At 42.0% G+C, this 19,517-nt stretch overlaps 2 long non-coding RNA genes across 4 annotated transcripts in view; one reads left to right on the forward strand and one right to left on the reverse strand.

The window, feature by feature from the left end:
- The window catches only part of LOC145515183 (uncharacterized), a 36,791-nt gene extending 34,857 nt beyond the window's left edge, over positions 1–1,934 (forward strand). Inside the window, exon 6 of the long non-coding RNA XR_014060725.1 lies at positions 1,209–1,934. This is a non-coding gene — a long non-coding RNA (uncharacterized LOC145515183). The remainder of the gene's footprint in view (positions 1–1,208) is intronic.
- A 1,399-nt stretch (positions 1,935–3,333) lies between these two features.
- On the reverse strand, positions 3,334–16,928 carry LOC145515182 (uncharacterized). Of its 3 annotated transcripts, XR_014060722.1 has the most exons (6): positions 15,423–15,496; positions 14,635–14,781; positions 10,490–10,643; positions 9,949–10,291; positions 9,387–9,550; positions 3,334–9,144 (listed from the first exon to the last, which is right to left on the reverse strand). It is a non-coding gene; the product is annotated as an uncharacterized LOC145515182 (long non-coding RNA). The 3 variants fall into 3 exon arrangements; XR_014060723.1 differs by lacking the exon at positions 9,387–9,550 and having other exon boundaries at positions 15,423–16,928; XR_014060724.1 differs by lacking the exons at positions 9,387–9,550; positions 10,490–10,643 and having other exon boundaries at positions 15,423–15,497.
- Positions 16,929–19,517: the final 2,589 nt, after the last annotated feature.

A 19,517-nucleotide genomic window follows, 5' to 3' on the forward strand; every position in this document is an offset into this window, starting at 1 on the left:
GGAGAAGGGGACTACAGAGGACGAGATGGTTGGATGGCATCACCGACTGGATGGACAAGTTTCAGCACGCTCCAGGAGATGCAGAAGGATGGGAAGCCTGGCTGCTTCAGTCCATGGGGTGGCCAAGAGCCGAACACGACTAAGCGACTGAACAATAACTGCTCCTCCCTCCACCCCTCCCATATAATCACCTTAGGCTTGAGTCTAGCACTGGCAATCAACCTTAATGCACAAAATGTAAAATTATCCCTCAAATGTTTACAGATTTTCCAGTCTCTTAGGATCTTTTCCCACTATTACACAGCACTACCCACCGCACATGTCAGCAATCCAAAATTCAGCCCTATCCCCACTGGGTTTCAATGGACTGGAAAACATCCAACAAAAACCCACTTCTTTAATTCAAAGAAAATTTTCTACACTAGTATCAGGCCATAGGGGCTCCCTACGTGGTTCAGTGGGAATTTGCCCCCCAATGGAGATGCAAGAGATGGGGCTTCAATCCCTGAGTCAAGGACCCCCAGGATTAGGAAATACAACCCACTCCAGTATTCTTGCTTGGAAAATCCCATGGACAGAGGAGCCTGGCAGGCTACACTCCATGGCGTTTCAAAGAGTCAGAGGCGACTGAGCACAGCGACCAGTGTATATTTCTCTTTGACTCTAGTGCTGATACAATGATTCTAGTGCTGATACAAGTAACTAGCATCACTGAAATTAATCTCCTAAAATGAAGAGTCTTTGTAGTCCAAGTGCAGTAAAACTGAATCAGCACAACAGAAAAAAATGAAGACATTGAGTGCTGTGGACTGACCAAAACAAGGAGCAACAGGACTCCTGTTTCCAACAAGTCCCAGCCAGGTTTATGTATTTTATGTACAGAATTCATAGCCCCTGCTCACGGCAAGGAGAGAAAAGCCAGCACAGCCAAGAATAAATTTAAAAATTATTAAAGAAAAAAAAAGTCCTTTAATGAGAACTGCATTCTTCTTTATAAAAAGTGTTTCTCTTCCATGCTTGTGATGACATAGCTTCAAATACTTTTGAGAAAAACTTGTATACATCATAATATATAATACTTAAGACAATACTTCCTCAATGGAAGGGAACGTCAGTCAAATTACTAGATGATCATTTGATGGTAATTAGGCAGTTCACTTTTTGTTTAACATTGTAATATATTTTCTTTCTTTTCTTTGTTGTTCCAGACAGCTGTCAGATGTAGACAACAAAGATGAATGTAAAATATAAAATCTTGAGAAGAGAGAGTTTATTTTCACCAAAATTATCAACTTTGCACTATTTATAAATACTTCTACATGTATTAACTGACTGAACACAAGTCCTAAAGAAACTTTCTTCATATTTATAAGGCATGTACTATGTCCCCTGCCATTGTCTTATGTGCATTTTAATCTTACAAGTCTCAAAACAACCTATAGACTAATATATTTTTTAGTGTAAGGCAGGGAAGAAACAGAAATTACAATTAAATCTAGGTCAAAACGTGGACAGAAAAAAGAACACTAAGGAAAAACTATTGAGAAAACAAAAGAAATAGGGTGGCATGATTTGAGACAATAGCATTCAAACATGTATATTACCATATGTAGACTAGACAGACAGGGGGGGTTTGATGTATGATACGGGGCACCAGAGCCACTGCTCTGTGACAACCTGGAGAGATAGGCTGGGGAGGGAAGTGGGTTTAGGATGGAGGGAACCTATGTATGCCTACGCTGATTCATGTTGATGTGTGGCAAAATCCATCACAATAGTGTAAAAAAAAAACACAGGAATTTTACTACAGCTGACAATGAACCATGAAGGCTATTATTTATTTGTATAATCTGACATCAACACTTTAATATCCTCGGGAAAACTGGGACTTCTATTTAGTATTACCTAATAAATATTTCCAAACATTAATGTTCATTAGGCTACTGTTAAAATATCTTAAGCAAGAGATAGTAAATAGTAATTTATCTGTTTAGTAAGATAGATAAATAGTAAGCTACTACCATCTTCAAAAACCGTATAGAACAATGGAACATATGGGTACAGCAGGAAAAGGAATGTTATAAATTCATAGCATGAGTAAACAGTCAGTGTTTTCTTACACAGTCTCACTGTGGCTTTTCCATGTTTGACTACCATGTTTGACTTTAAAAACAACCGCGTCCCGTGCTGCCTCTCTGGGTGGGCTGAGAGAAAAAGACTAAGTCCTCCTTCCTTTGGGCTTCCCTCATAGCTCAGTTGGTACAGAATCCATCTGCAATGCAAGAGACCCCGTTTTGATTCCTGGGTTGGGAAGATCCGCTGGAGAAGCGATAGGCTACCCACTCCAGTATTATGGCCTCGAGAATTCCATGGACTATAGTCCATGGAGTCCCAAAGAGTTGGATACGACTGATACGACTGAGCGACTTTTACTTTCACTTTCTCCTTCGATACCAAGGTAGCTCACCAGAGCAGGTACCCTCTCTTCCTTACCATCCAGTAATCATCTTACACTCCAAGAATGTCACCATTCCTGGTTAGTCAAGCTTTTTCCAACAGCTTGGAAGTCTACCCTGCTCCCACCAGAAAGCTTTAGCAGTGAACATTCTCATAACATTCAGCATATGGCTACATCTGTCTCAATATCCAAAACAAACCTTGCGTTTGGTTCCATCCTTTTCCAGTGGGTGACTGCAAACTAACAAGAACCAAAATGTTGGGAACTGAATATATGAAATTTATAGTTTATCAAACAAAAAAAAATTCCCATCATATAATGTGGATTCTAAACGATTTCCAGGGCTTCCCTGGTGGCTCAGTGGTAAGGAATCCGCCTGCTAATGCAGGAGACATGGGACACATCCCTGGTTAGGGAAGTTCCCACATGCTGTGGAGTTACTGACGCCGCGAGCCACAACTATTCGGCCAATAATAAACAAATAAATCAAAAATACTTTCAGAGTGCTCCAAGCTCAAAAAGAGATACCACTTTTAACCTTATTCCCGAAGTTTTTCATTTCCTAATTTTTGCACATTTATTATTCCCATTTTCACCTCATGTAAATTAGGCGCATGCTATTAGTTTCATTTGGGCACAAAAGACAGCACCGGGAAGTATCACCACTCCACGATGGCAGTGTGGAGAGAATCACTCAAGGGCAAATTATTAGCATGTAATCCCCAAATCGTCATCTATTCTTTGATTTCATCACGAAAGCAACTTCTTCCAGATTCTTTCAAGCTTGAGAGTCTTTGGTGCATTGCTAGTTTCTGTTATGAAGAACTGAGGTGGCATAAAGCTGTGCAGTTGGAAGAAACATGATGCATTCAGAGTCATAGGACAAATGATACAAACTTTATTAGAGCGCAAGACTTATGATACATTCAAATGAAACAGAGGCACAACGTAAATGGCAGAAATTCATTTGAGGCAGATACACACACATAGTTTTCTGGTTCTTCTGACTAAACTTTCTTCAGGAAAACTGCTCTCTTCAATTTCCAAGAATAAGTTTCCATTAATCATTTATACACAACAGCAATTCCCAGTTAAGGGAGAAAACGACCAGCATTTCCCTGGTATAACTTCTCCCACATAATAATCAGTCCCAAATAACCTGTCAACTCTCCTCCCAAGAAAAGCCCAAGTCCCGTAATGTCTAGCCTGCCCTTTTCATGGTCAGATGGTCCAGCATTCAGTCCTATAAGCCAAGGTAGCCTATCTACGGAAGGGCACCCGGAACATAAGAATGATGTCTTAGCTTTTTACGTTATTCTATGTCCCTCACTGATTCTAATTCACACACCATTGAATTTGGTATTTTAGTGGCCCTGTTTACCCACGAAAGACGGATATGAATGCACCACAGCTAATGAAGTCTGCCCCTTCATCTTACTCATTTCTTTGTAGAGACCATCATGAATGTCTCAAAGAAAGCTATAAAAGCTTTCAAACCTTGCAGAAATGTCATAAAAAAATAATGTCACCTTCTCAAGAAAACTCAAGTAATTAAATACAAATTGAAGATAATGGGTCATTTCCACACGTTATTAAGTTTCAACATACTTAACATAATTATACTGCCTTAATATAGTAGGTTCATTGTTGTAAGACTAAAGATTCATGTTTTCCTAAAATGAATTATCTCTTCTGTGATCTGTTGTAACAACTGTCCAAAATTTTACCAAATTCATTGCAGTTGTAAGGATTCTCCCCGATATGAATTTTGGGTGGAATCTTGAGGAAATATGGTTTTCTTCAATGTGTTTCCAAATTCGGTATACCTGTACAGTTTCTGACCTGCACAAATCACTTCATTATGCCCAAGGTGTGAATATTTGATGGAAAAAACTACACAATATTCATTACCTGTGCAAGCTTGCTCTCCATATAAATCCTCTCACATTCCAGTTTTGATCCATGGGTTAAAGCTTCAGTGTGCACGTTTACTTTTGTGTGGTTTCTCTGAAAGACATATATTCTGAAGTCTAGTGCACTCTGAAGCCTGCAGAAAGCCCTTGCCCATCCATTTCCAAGATTCCTCTTCACTATGAATTCTTACCTAATACTTCAATGCACAGTGAAACTTTTTCCACTTCTGTTGCATCTGTAAAGCACTGCTCCAGTATGTTCCCCAACTTGGGATGTTTCAGTAAAATCCTTTTCACAAATACTGTATTTGTGTGATTTAATTCCAGAATATCTATTCTCAGATACCTAAAGAGTGAGAGGCAATTTTGAAAACTATCATGGTCATTGCATTTCTAAGTATAAAGTGTTCAGTGAACCCTGAGTTTGAAGCAGTACCTAAAGGCCTTGCCACATTCTGTACACTAGCAAGGTTCTTCTCTCTAGGATGGATCATCTGATGGTTGGTAAGCTGTGACCCCAAGGTAAAGGTTCTATACACTCATGTCACTTGTAAGCCTTCTCTCCAGAATGAGTTCTTTACTGAATCCTGACTTCAGATTGCTGTCTAAAACCCCTGATGCGCTCATTTCATTGATATAGCTTCTACCTAGGGAATATTCTCAAGAAGACGAAGGTGTAAACACTTGAAAAGCCTGGCCACATTGATTGCATTAGGATGGTCTCTCCAATATGGATCACCTGATGTCTTTTTAGGCCTGAACGCCACGTAAAGGATTTGCCATACTCTTACACTTGTAACATGTCTCTATATTATGAATAATCTGATGATGGGAATGATCAGCCCATTACTGAAGCTCTGACCACACACATTATATTTATGATTCCCTCCAACTAGACTGGCGGAATTGACTGCACTCTAAATGTATGGCTTCTCACCAGTATGAATTTTGTAAAAACCAAATGGCTTCCAGAACACATAACACATGCACTACGTGGGTAAGACTTCAATTCTAACTAATTATCTGATGGTTAGTTACGTCTGAACACAATCAAAGCTTTGCCACACCTAGCACATTTCATGTGGTTTTCCTCCAGTTTGACTTTTCTGAGTGTCAAAAAGTGTATATACTTTACTGCATTTACTACACTTGTAAGTTTTCATTGCCATATGGATTCTCAGATGATCTGCAACATCATTCCCTGTGACTGAAGGGTTTGTCACATAAATTACATTTATGTGGTTTCTCTCCTCTAGGAACCGCCTAACGGTCAGATAAGGCTGAGCAAGCACTAGAAGCTCTGCCACATTTGAATGCTTTCTATATAGTATGAATTCTCTGATGAATTGTAAGTCCTGAACTCAGATTAAAGGCTTTGCCATACTCATTACATTTGCACTAAATGTGTCTCACAATTGTTCCGTTTGTAACATTTTTCTCCACTATGAATTATCTATGATTTCTAACATGGTCATTTCAAATACGGCACTGGCCACATACATCACATTTCTACGCTTTCTCTCCTACATGAACTGCATGGCGGTGAGTTAAAGCTGACTGTTCACTAATATGTTTGGCACAATTGTTACATTTCTAAGGTTTCTCCCCAGTATAAATTCTACAATGAACTGCAAGGTTTGCATTTAGATTAAAGGACTTGCCGCTGAGATCACATTTATATGGTTTCTCTCCAGTATGACTTCCTTAATGAACTGCAAGGCTTCCAATATGACTAAAACCCTTGCAACAGATATCACATTTACACGATTTCTCTCCAGCATGAATTCTCTGATGAACTGCAAAGTAAGAGCTGGAACTGAAGACTCTTCCACAAAATTACATTTCTATGCTTTCTCTCCTATATGAACTGTCTGATGGCGAGTTAAGGATGACTGTTCACTAAAACATTTGTCACAATTGTTACATTTGTAAGGTCTCTCTCCAGTATGAATTCTTCCATGAACTGCACAGCCTGAAGTTTGACTGAAGTCCTTTCTACACACACCACATTTACACAGTTTCTCCCCAGTATGATATCCCTGATGAACTGCAAGCTTTGTAGTTTGATTAAAGCCCTTGCCACACAGAACACATTTATATGGTTTCTCTCCAGTATGAATTTTCGGATGAAGTGTAAGGTTTCCATTTACACTAAAGGGCTTGCCACATATGTCACATATATATGGTTTCTCTCCAGCACGAACCCTCTGATGAATTGCAAATTGTCTGCTTCAACTATAGCCACGGCCACATACATCACATTTATATGGTTTATCTCCAGTATGGAGAATCTCATGAAGTGTACAGCTTTCTTTATGACTAAAGGCCTTTCCACACATATCACATTTATATGGTTTCTCTCGTGTGAAGTGCACAGCTTTCTCTGCGAGTAAAGGCCTTTCCACACACATCACATGTATATGGCTTCTCTCCAGTATGATTTCTCTGATGAACTGCAAGGCTCACATTATCATTAAGGGCCTTGCCACACATGTCACCTTTATATGGTTTTCTTCCTGTATGTATTTTTTGATGTCTAGTGAGTTCTGAGTCCTGAAGAAACGTTATATCATACTCATTACATTTGTAGGATTTTTTCCTGTGTGCTTCCTGGTCTGGTGTCAGTTCTGAGGGATGGGTGACAGCACTCTCATGTTTATGAGCAATGCCTCTGCAGACACTACAAGTTCTCTGAGGTGGCAAACCTGAGGTGCTACTGTTGATGTTCGCCACAACCTGACTACATTCAAAAACTGTCCGTTCAGATGGAAGTACCTGCAGTTCATCTTGAAAGCTGGATTCATGCCTTTCAACAGGCTTATTTCCTGTATCATTTCTACTCTGATGATCTCTTCCACCAGTGAGATTTCTGTTATGGGATATAGACATTCCTTTGTCATTTCTTTCATTATCTGTCCACAGACTCTCAAAATTCTGCATAGCTTCCTGTATCTTCCTGAGGAAAACATCTTTGATTTAATGGCTTTTGGGTCTGCCAAACATCAGTCTTTGAATAATTTCCCCTTTTCCACTGTTTCCTTTTGCTTATAATTTCTTAATCATATATACTTGAGACATATCTGCAAGATACAAAGAACCACAGGTATCCTAATAATTACAATTCATAAATAAACTGTCTCATGTTAAACACATGATATGATACCAAATTCATACCCATTCTGAAAAGAATTATGAATATTCCCAAAGATCTTAAAAACATAAGGAACAATAAAGGCATTGAACTCTGTTCGTTTCCAAGGCAAATCATTCAATATCACTATAATCCAATTCTATGCCCCAACCACTAATGCCAAAGAAGCTGAAGTATATGGTTCTAAGAAGACTTACAAGACCTTCTAGAACTAACAGCAAAGAAACCATGTCCTTTTCATCATAGGAGACTGCAGTGCAAAAGTACAAAGTCAAGAGATACCTGGATAACATGCAAGTTTGGACTTGGAGTACAAAACGAAGCATGGCAAAGATTAACAGAGTTTTGCCAGGAGAAACCACTGGTCATAGCAAATACTCTCTTCCAACAACACAAGAGATGACTTTACACATGTACATCACCAGATGGTCAATACCAAAATCAGACAGATTATGTCCTTTGCAGCCAAGGATGGAGAAGCTCTATGCGGTCAGCAAAAACAAGACCAGGAGCTAACTGTCGCTCAGATCATGAATTCCTTATTGCCAAACTCAAAATTAAATTGAAGAAAATAGGGAAAACCACGAGACCATTCAGGTATGACCTAAATCAAATCCCTCATGATTATACAGTGGAAATGACAAACAGATTAAAGGGATTAGATCTGATAAGAGTGCCTGAAGAACTAAGGACTGAGGTTCGTGACACTGTACAGGAGGCAGTGATCAAGACCATCCCCAATTTAGACAGCATATTAAAGAGACATTACTTTTCCAATAAAATTCCATGTATAGCTTTGACTAGACAGGCCTTTATTGGCAAAGCCATGGTTTTTCCAGTAGTCATGTATGGATGTGAGATTTGGACCATAAGTGCTGAAGAATTCATGCTTTTGAACTGTGGTGTTGGAGAAGACTCTTTGAGATTCCCTTGGACAGCAGAATCAAACCAGACAATCCTAAAGGAAATCAGTCCTGAATATTCATTGGAAGGACTGATGCTGAAGCTGAAGCTCCAATAGACTGGCGACCTGACACAGAGGTGACTCATTGGAACAGACCCTGATGCTGGGAAAGACTGAAGGCGGGAGGAGAAGGGGACAACAGAGGATGAGATGGTTGGATGGCATCACCGAACGGGTGGACATGAGTTTGACAAAACTCTGGGAGTTGGTGACGGACAGGCTAGAGCCGGTGCTGCACCACAAGAGAAGCTGCTGCAATGAGAAGCCGTGTGCCCCACAACTAGAGAGTAGCCGCTGCTCGCCTCAAATTGAGAAAAGCATGCAGAGCAATAAAGACCAAGTACAGCCAAAAAGAAAAGACCCTGCCTTTGGGTCTTTGGGTGACACAGGACCACAAGAAGGTGGTATACATTTCACATGTTAAAGAATGTAGGAGGAAGCTGGTAAGAAGAGAAATCTCCTGTGAGAGTTCACAAACACTGAACATCTGTTTTCTCACAGAACTTCCCATTTGGAGTTTCCCAAACACTATGTATGGTGTGGTGTCCTCTCTGTCCTTGTGAGATCTGACCTCTGGTCACACTGTTGATACATTACAACTCATCTGGTTTCTGGACATTTGCACCTCATCCTCCACAATCCAAGGACCTTCCTTGTGCTACAAAAAAAAAAAAAAAAGATTCAGATCAGAAACAGAAATTCTTGCTCAGAAAAAATGCTGTGTTCTGTGGCTTCTTCCAAAATCCAACCTCTCCTTGTTATCTAAATGAATGTTATTTTCAACACTTCTGTTTATTCATTGATTTATATTGGTTATGGTGAGTGTCCACTGCTGCTTGGGCTTTACTCGAGGTTTGGCAAGTGGGGGTTACTCTCCAGTTACAGTGCTCCACTTCTCACCTGCTGTGGCTTCTCTTGGGTGCATGGGCTTCGGAAGCTGTCCCATGTGGGCTCAGTAGTTGCAGCTTCCAGGCTCTAGAGTGCGGGTTCAGTAGCTGTGGTACACTAGCTCAGCTGCTCTGTGACATGTGGGATCTTCCCAGACCAGGCATTGAACCCGTCTCCTGAATTGGCAGGGGTAGAATCCCAGCTCTTTTATCAGCCAAGAAATGAGGACATTATAGATAGAAAAACTCTTCACAAATTAATTTACTATCAGCCTTCTTCTGAAAGCACAGGGTACAGCATAATATACAGGAATATGCAGTCGTTCCCTGCATGGGGAAGATCCCCATGGACAAGGGCATGGCAACCCACTCCAGTATTCTTGCCTGGAGAATTCCACAGACAAAAGAGCCTGGAGAACTATGGTCACTGGGTCCCAAAGAGTCGGATATGACTGTAGTGACTGAGCATGCACACATGCAGATATCTAATTACTTTCGAAGAAATACTGAACCAAGAACTCAGGGGAAGGAAAAGGGATTTGGATATTTCAAAGTTTAAAGTCAGGGTTACTTACAAACACTCGAGCTGTGGAAAAACTCCTTGTGTATCACACAGTCAGCAGATCACCAGAAGGAAAGACAAGCTTATACTCCTGATGCCAATCATGAAGCTTTTTCATCTCTGAATCAACAAGGCTGTGCAAGCAAAACAGGGGCTCCCAAGATGCACAGAGGGAAAATGCAGAGATGCTCCAAAACAGATTCCAACTTCACAGGGAAGTGATCCTCACCCACAGATAGCAGGTTCCTATAGGTCTCCACCATCACGTCCTGGTACAAGGCCCTCTGAGCAGGGTCCAGGCACTCCCACTCTTCTTGAATGAATTTGATGTCCACATCCTGGACAGTCAACTCTGTCTGAAATGAAAACACATTTCACCAACCACCCGTGAGGAGGGTTCTTATTTTCACACAAAAGTGGAAGTGAGAGGGGTAAGGATCAATTCACTGGAAGTAGTATTCTGATAAATCTATTAAAAGCTATTTGAAACAAACTGATGGTCTCTAATTTCCTGTTTTTGCATAAGACTATGATATATTCCAATCGACACGCACTTGTCATTTGTGTGGACAATACATGCTGCTGCTGCTGCTAAGTCACTTCAGTCGTGTCCGACTCTGTGCGACCCCATGGACTGCAGCCCACGAGGCTCCTCCATCCATGGGATTTTCCAGGCAAGAGTACTGGAGTGGGGTGCCATTGCCTTCTCTGGACAATACATGAAAAACATACAAATAAAATTCAACAATCAGATGTCCATGTAGAAGTGTTACATTTTATACATTGAGTGACATTTCATATCTAGCTGAGTTACAACAAGAATGGTATCTTTAGAGATGACAAAGTCCACAGTGGCTTTCAAAGAACACCAGATCTTACATTGTAAAGATGATGACACCATCACACTATCGGTGCTTCAACACGTCCTACACACTAAGCATTATTCTAAACACTTTACACATATGCACTTGTCATCAACATAACACCACATTAGAGAAAGATCTGTGTCCATCTTATGGGGAGAAAACTCTGTCACCCTAAGAAATCACTCATCAAAATGTTAAGAAATGAGGCAACAGCACTTGAGGTCAGGTGGTTAAGCCTGACAAAGAATCAAACAGCTAAGTAACAGAGCAGGAAAGAGCATCCATAGAGAGTTCCCTGAGAAAAGCTGAAACAAGTGCAAGAAAACTGAAATGCAATGGAACAGTATAAATGGTCACTGTATAGGGTCACCCCCCAAACCAAAAACTGTCAATAATCTTACTACTATTTCCATCAATCATGTGATGAGGTAGAAAAAATTTAAGGTCTTGGAATACACTTAAGATACAAGTGCAACTGCTGCAAAGCATAAAACGTATTTTAGACATGATGCTTTGTAATAAAACCATGGAGTTATATAACCATGCCTGATGCATGCACATGTAAACACACAATTGGTTGAAACAAGGAAGACCTGTCTTTATAGTTTTTTCTTTCATTCAATCAAAATTTATTGAGCACAACTCTGTGCCCCAAACTTGGAATACAGCAGTGAACATGATGGAGCTTACAATCCAGCAGCCAGTCAGCCAATTACATCCATAATTTTAACATTACTATTGTAGTAAGTGCTCTGAAACAGGCCTGGTGCTAAGGGAAGATTTAACAGAAAGTCTTGACCTACACTGAGAAGTCAGACAAGGTCTCTGTGAGGAAGAAACACTTAGGATTGGCAAAATGGGAAACAGAAAAGTGAGGCAAGCAGAGAGAACAGTCTGTGTGCTGACTCTGAGGCAGGAAGATATTTAGTGAACAGAAAGTCAGCCAGTGTGACTGCAATGTAGGGAATAAAGAGGGGTGATGCCAGGTAGAGGCTGATTTCTGAAAGGTGCTGCAAGGTCTATAGACTTAGGACTTTATTCCAAAAGCTACTGGAAGCCACTGAAGAATCTGCCAGAGGAAAGTTAGACGCTTACATTTGTTTTTATGTGCTCACTTGGCTGAGTGTGGAGGTTGCTGTTTCATCGCTCAGTTGTGTCAAAGTCTTTGCAACACCATGGACTGTAGCCTGCCAGTCTCCTCTGTCCACAGGATTTCCCAGGCAAGAACCCTGGAGTGGGTGGCCATTCCCATCTCCAAACAGTTGTCTTTTGACACGTTCTGGGATGACACTCCCATTTACATTTTAATCATGTATATTTCAGCATCTCTGGGACATTAAAAATGAATCAATTGTACTTCAGTAAGTATGTCAACATTCTATTTCTTCCTTAAAGCTTATTTATTTTGGTTATGCTGGGTCAGCTCCCAGGATGAGGCTGGAGACACTGGCAGCGACCTGAGGATGACAAAGGGCTGGGGAGCCACCTGAGGAGTCAGGATGCTGCCCTGAGGACACAGGGAAGCCAGTGGAGGTGGGAGGCGGCACTTCACATTGACCTTTATTCACAGAAGATGGCTCATGACTGTCTCTCTGACTCTGAGCCTATGTTCCTGCCTCCATCCCACTGTTGTCCCTGTTGCACTGTGGAAAACTGATGCATTTCAAATTCTAATAACAAGTGGCAACTCCCTCCAAGAACTGCCACACACAGTCACACACCCAATTTGGCCAATCATTTCAGAGGTCACTGCTGCTCACCTTCTGGACCTGAGGAAACATCATCAGATCAACTCATAGCTCACTAGTCACTAGCCCACATAAAAGAGAGGAAAATGGACCATCACCCTACCTGCTTAAAATAGGTCTTGATTCAATAAAAACGATCATTCACATTCTTACTAAGTACTCATCAAAAGTCTATAACGATTTATTAGTTACCAAAAAACATTTCCAAGATATAACCTACAGAGAAGACAGCAAAAGGGCCTCAAATTAACATGCAACAAACCTAAAGTTAATCAGCTTATTAAAATTTTTTTCATTGAAAAATGTTGGTGAAAAGTGAAAGAAAAAATTGTTAATACAGCATATTTGGAAAAGAATTACTCAAACTAATTATAGGAGACCACAAAATCGTATCAGAAGCGAATAGTTGTTGACAAGAAAGTAGGTACCAAATGAACTAATCTTTAACCCAAGCTACAAAAAGAATTAAATGTAAACAAAGGAGAAAGCAAAAAGGAAAACCATCACTAAGAACATGTTTAAAGTTCCTTGAAAAGGTACCATGTAGTAACAAAGTTTGTCAATTGTTGGACCACTTCTCCTCTCCCACAACCTCTACTTCACACCAGGAAAAGGAAAGCGGGTGACCCACCTCTGAGAGTCAAGTCAGTGCCTTAGCCCCCAATTCAATAGACTCTGCACATAGATGCTCCCTTTCAATACAAATAATTATAATATCCACAAGCCTTACAGACAGTTTAGAAATTCTCATCCTCCTCTGTATAATTGAAAGGGAGAAGATTTAAATTTATTAGACTGTAAAGCTAAAAATCAATGTATCACATCTTAATTCTTTATCCAATCGATTCAGCCCTCTTCTAGATCTAGTCCCCTCCCCCACCTGCACACTCGTTGTTTCCACTTCATTTGGTTTATCTGTTTCCCTATTTCTTTCTCCGTCTCCCTTCCTCTTCCTCTCTGCTCTCCTGCTGTGCCTGTCCTCCTGTCTACTTCTTCCTGACTCCCATCTTGCCTCTCTCTGCCATCTGTTCCCCATAAAGATGCTTACTCTCCAACCTCCCTAATAATACAAAATCTCCATGTATTTCTGCCTTTCTTCCTCCATCTCTGCCCTCCCTTCCTCTGAACTCTCTGGTACATCCAAGTGCAATGCTTCCTTTCAGCTCAATTTCTTTCTCAGCTCCTCGAATCATTCAGTTCAGTTCAATTGCGTCGGACTCTGCGACCCCACAGACTGCAGCACGCCAGGCTTCCCTGTCCATCACCAACTCCCAGAGTTTGCTCAAACTCATGTGCACCCACTCAGTGATGCCATCCAACCATCACATCCTCTGTCGTCCCCTTCTCCTCCCGCCTTCAGTCTTTCCCAGCATCAGGGTCTTTTCTAAAGAGTCAGCTCTTCACATCAAGTGGCTAAAGTATTGGAGCTTCAACTTCAGCATCAATTCTTCAAATGAATATTCAGGACTGATTTCCATTAGAATTGAGTGGTTTTATCTCCCTGCAGTCCAAGGGACTCTCAAGAGACTTCTCCAACACCAGAGTTCAAAAGCATCAATTCTTCCACGCTCAGCTTTCCTTATGATCCAACTCTCACATCCATACATAACTACTGGAAAAACCATAGCTTTGATTCTATAAACCTTTGTCGGCAAATTAATGTCTCTACGTTTTAATATGCTCTCTAGGTTGGTCATAGCTTTTCTTTCAAGGAGCAAGTGTATTTTAATTTCATGGCTGCAGTCACCGTCTGCAGTGATTTTGGAGCCCAGGAAAATAAAGTCTGTCACTGTTTCCATTCACTAGTAGTCCCCTTTCTCTGCCAGCAGGATATTGTCTGTAGGTCAAGGTTCCAACTCTTGTATCTCCCCTGCGGGGTCTCTGTGTGAACTGCCTCTCCACTGTCGCCCTCTTTGGGACCGCTGATTTACAACCCCTCTTCCTTGAAAGCTATGGAAGAGTGCGGCAGAGGATTAGATGGTTAGATAGCATCCCTGGACTCAACACCACCTCCCAAGGTTGCACACCTTTAACTTACCGGAGACCCTGCTTTTCTCTAAACTTCTCTCCTTTACCCACCATTACCTTCAAGGCTTATGCTCTTTCATGTTGCAATCTCTTCCCAAGTTCCTCGCCAATCCTCTTCGTTGCCATCGTTTCTCCATCATGCTTTCTTCAATTTCTATTTCTCTCGGAGTCGCCGTCTCTGCTTCTCCTGACCCTCCTGGCCTCCTATGTGCAGGGATGGCGAATGAATAAGAAGCCCCCACCCGCAAGAGACACATTCCAGCGGCTGGTATTTGGGACGCAGAACCATGGGTGTCACGTGGCTGGCCCAGGCCACCTCCCCCCACACGGAGTCGGGGTAACGCTCTAAGAAAGGAATGCCTGAGGGGCAAAACTACCGGCCTGACGAGACGCGATGACTGGGCGGCTGGGAGGCTGGGGGTCTCAGGAGCGGGGCGGGCTCTCCAGAACCCCAGGAGCGGGGAGAGAACCCGGCCTCTCCGGGAGCGGGGGCCGGTGCGGCCTCCTGGGAGCGAGAGCGCGAGCCTGGGGACCGCGGAGCGAATAAACCCACATCGCTCAAGAGAATTTCACGTGGTGCAGAAAGGGCAGAGGGGTCACTGAGCTCAGAAATTGGTTTTAAGCAGCAAAGAGATGCGAAACGAAGCGTCTCAGGGACCAAACGCAGGCATCCGCTTCAGAGCGACTTTAAAGCAAAATGGAGGCGCCTCTTCGCCACACAGGGACATATGAATTTGCTGGGGGTGGTGGGACGGGCGCGGAGATTTAGATTCAGCAGCGACCCTCAACTCACATTACAGAGGAAAGCTAACGACCAGAAGAAATTTGACAAGACAGAAACTCACTTGGCGCTGAGACCTCCGCTCGCCGCTCGCCGCTTCCGGGTGTGTGACGCTGTGCGCACGCGCAGTGAAAAGGCGGCGCGGCTTGGAGGCGGGGCCCGAGCGGAGCCCAGCGGTCAGGGGCGCGGGCTGGAGAGAAGTCAGGCCTCGTGGGCACAGTGGGAGGGTGAGGCGGCCGGGGCCTCACTGCTGAAGGTGGCTGCAGTCAGGAAATGAAAAGACGGCCTGCTCCCTGAGAGGAAAGATATCATAAAAGTAGACAGTGTATTTTAAAGCAAAGGCATCACTTTGCAAACGAGGGTCCCTAATGTCAAAGCTGTTGTTTCTCCAGTAGCAGGTAGAGATGTGAGAGTCGGTCCATAAACAGAGTTGACCAAGTAATTAATGCTTTTGGATTGTGAAGATAGAGAAGAATCTTGACAGTCCCTTGGACTGCAAGGAGTTCAGTCCTGGGTGTTCACTGGAAGGACTAATGTTGAAGCTGAAACTCCCAATACTTTGGCCACCTGATGCGAAGAGCTGACTCACTTAAAAAGACCCTGATGCACAGAAAGATTGAGGGCAGGAGGAGAAGGGGACGACAGAGGATGAGATGGTTGGATGGCCACCGACTCAGACATGAGTTTAGGTAGACTCCCAGGAGTTGGTGATGGAGAGGGAGGCGTTGCATGCTGCAGTTCATGGGGTCACAAAGTCGGACACAACTGAGCGACTAAACTGTTGATTCGTTGTAAAAGCAAGAGAGTTCCAGAAAAATATCTATCTCTGCTTTATTGACTATGCCAAAGCCTTTGATTGTGTGGACCACAACAATCTCTGGAAAATTCAAGAGATGGGAATACCAGACCACCTGACCTGCCTCTTGAGAAATCTGTATGCAGGTCAGGAAGCAACAGTTAGAACTGGACATGGAACACCAGACTGGTTGCACCTAGGGAAAGGAGTACGTGAAGACTGTATACGGTCACGCTTCTTACTTAACTTATATGAAGACTACATCATGAGAAATTCTGGGCTGGATGAAGCACAAACTGGAATCAAGATTGCTGGGAGCTGCTGCTGCTGCTGCTGCTAAGTCACTTCAGTCGTGTCCGACTCTGTGACCCCACAGACAGCAGCCCAACAGACTCCGCCGTCCCTGGGATTCTTCAGGCAAGAAGACTGGAGTGGGTTGCCATTTCCTTCTCCAATGCATGAAAGTGAAGTCACTCAGTAGTGTCCGACTCTTCGTGACCCCATGGACTGCAGCCTACCACGTTCCTCCGTCCATGGGATTTTCCAGGCAAGGGTACTGGAGTGCGTTGCCATTACCTTCTCCGATTGCCAAGAGAAACATCAATAACCTCAGATATGCAGAGGACAGTGACCTTATGTCAGAAAGCAAAGAACTAAAGAGCCTTTTGATGAAAGTGAAAGATGAGAGTGAAAAAGTTGGCTTAAACTCAACCTTCAGAAAACTAAGACCATGGTATCTGGTCCCATCACTTCATGGCAAATAGATGGGGAAACAGTGCCAACAGTGGCAGACTTTAATTTTCCTGGTCTCCAAAATCACTGCAGATGGTGACTGCAGCCATGAAATTCAAAGATGCTTACTTCCTGGAAGAAAAGTTATGACCAACCTAAACAGCATATTTAAAAGCAGAGACATTACTTTGCCAACAAAGATCCGTCTAGTCAAAGCTATGGTTTTTCCAGTAGTCACGTATGGATGTGAGATTTGTACTATAAAGAACACTGAGTGCCACAAAATTGATTCTTTTGAACTGTGGTGTTGGAGAAGACTCTTGCAATTCCCTTGAAATGCAAGGAGATCCAACGAGTCCATCCTAAAGGAAATCAGACCTGAATATTCATTGGATGGATTGATGCTGAAGCTGAAACTACAATACTGTGGCCACCTGATGAGAAGAACTGACTCATTTGAAGAGACTCTGATGCTGGCAACGATTGAAGGCAGGAGGAGGAGGCAATGTCAGAGGATGAGATGGTTGGATGGCACCACCAACTTGATGGCCATGAGTTTGACAAGCTCCAAGAGTTGGTGATGGACAGGGAAGCCTGGCATGCTGCAGTCCATGGGGTCCCAGAGTCGGACACAACTGAGCAACTGAACTGAACAGCTTGGAAGTCTACCATGCTTCAACTATAAAGCTTCAGCAGTTAACATTATCATAAGAGTTCAACGTATGGCTTCATCTGTCTCAATATCCAAACCAAACTTTGGGTGTGGTTCCAGCTTCTTCTTTCAGTGACTGCAAAGTAACAAGAACCAACATATTGGGAAATGAATATATGAAATTTCTAGTTTATCAAACAAAAAAACTTCCCATTATATAGTGTGGATTGTAAACTAGTTCCGGGTCTTCCCTGGTGCTCAGTGGTGAGGGGTCCGCCTGCCAAGGAGGAGACATGGGACTGATCCCTGGTCTGGGAAATTCCTACATGCTTTGGAGATATCCCGTGAGACACAACTATACAACCAATAACAAATTAATAAAAAATAATTTATTTCAGAATGCTCCCAGGTCAAAAAGAGCTATCACTTTTAACCTTATTTCCAAAGTTTTTTTTTTCGTAATTTTTGCACAGTTATTGTTCCTATTTTCACTTCATGTAAATTAGGCACATGCTATTAGTTTCATTTTGGCATAAGAGGACTCAGGAAATATAACCGCACCGTTACGTACAGAGTGTGGAAAGAATAACTCAAGTACAAATTATTAGAATATAATCCCAAAATGGTCTATTGTTTGATTTCATCATGAAAAGAAATTCTTCTACATTCTTTCAACCTTGAGAGCCTTTGGTGCATTGCTAGTTTCTGTTATGAAGTACCGAGGCGGCGAAAACTGTGTTGTTGGAAGAAACATGATCCATTCAGGGTTATGGGGAAAATTATACAAATTTTATTAGAGCACAAGACTTCTGATACATTCTGAAGAAAACGGTACAACAGAAATGGCAGCAATCAATGATGAAACAGATACACACGCATACTTTTCTGGTTCTTTTGACTCAAGTTTCTTCACGAAAACTTTCAACAAATATTGTATTAGTGTGGTTTATCTCCAGGATGTATGTTCTTAGATACCTAGAGAGTGAGCAGTAATTGTCACAACTGCCATAATATTTGCATTTCTAAGTATTTGGTGAACACTGAGATACAGGGAGTACCTAAAAGCCTTGCCAGATATTCTTCACTGGTAAGGTTCTCTCTAGTATGGATGATCTGATGGACGGTGAGATGTGATCCCGAGTTAAAGTTTACATACTCATGTCACTTGTAAGCATTCTCTACAAAATGAGTTCTTTACTAAAGCGTGACTTCAGATTGTTGCCTCAAAACCCTGACACACTTATTATTACATTGATACAGTTTTTATCTAGTGTGAATATTCTCAAGAAGCTTAAGGTGTAAACAAAAAGCCTGGCCACATTGATAACATTTGGAAGGTCTCTAGAGTATGTGTCACTTGATGTCTTTAGGACTGACTGGCACCAAAAGTAATAATGAATTTTGATGAAGGGAATGATCTGCCTGTTATTGAAATCCTGGCCACAGACATTATCTTTATATGATTTCCTCCACTGGAGGTATGATTGTGCTCTGAATGTATGGATTCTTGCCAGTAGGTATTTTCTCATGTTTTGTAAAAAACTGAACACCTGCCAAAAGACTTACCACATGCACTACGTGGGTAAGATTTCAATTCACATCAATTACCTGAGGATCAGTTAGGTCTGAATACAGAATCAAAGCTTTACCACATCTACCACATTTGTGCAGTTTTCCTCCAGTTTGACTTTTCTGAAGGCCCAAAACTTCATACACTTTACTCCATTCACTACCATTTGTACGTTTTCACTGCACTACTGACTCTCTGATGATCTGCAAAGTCATTCCTTGTGACTGCAGGCTTTGTCATATAAATCCCATTTATGTGGCTTCTCTCCTGTATGAACTGCCGAATGGTCAGTTACAGCTGAATGTGAACTAGAAACTTTGCCATATTCATCTTTATGCTTTCTATATAGTATGAATTCTCAGATGAATTACAAAGCCTGAACTCAGATTAAAGGTTTTGCCATATTCAT

Source organism: Giraffa tippelskirchi, chromosome 7, assembly GCF_054371585.1.
Source record: "Giraffa tippelskirchi isolate mGirTip1 chromosome 7, T2T-mGirTip1v1.2.pri, whole genome shotgun sequence".
NCBI classification, from domain to species: Eukaryota; Metazoa; Chordata; class Mammalia; order Artiodactyla; family Giraffidae; genus Giraffa; species Giraffa tippelskirchi.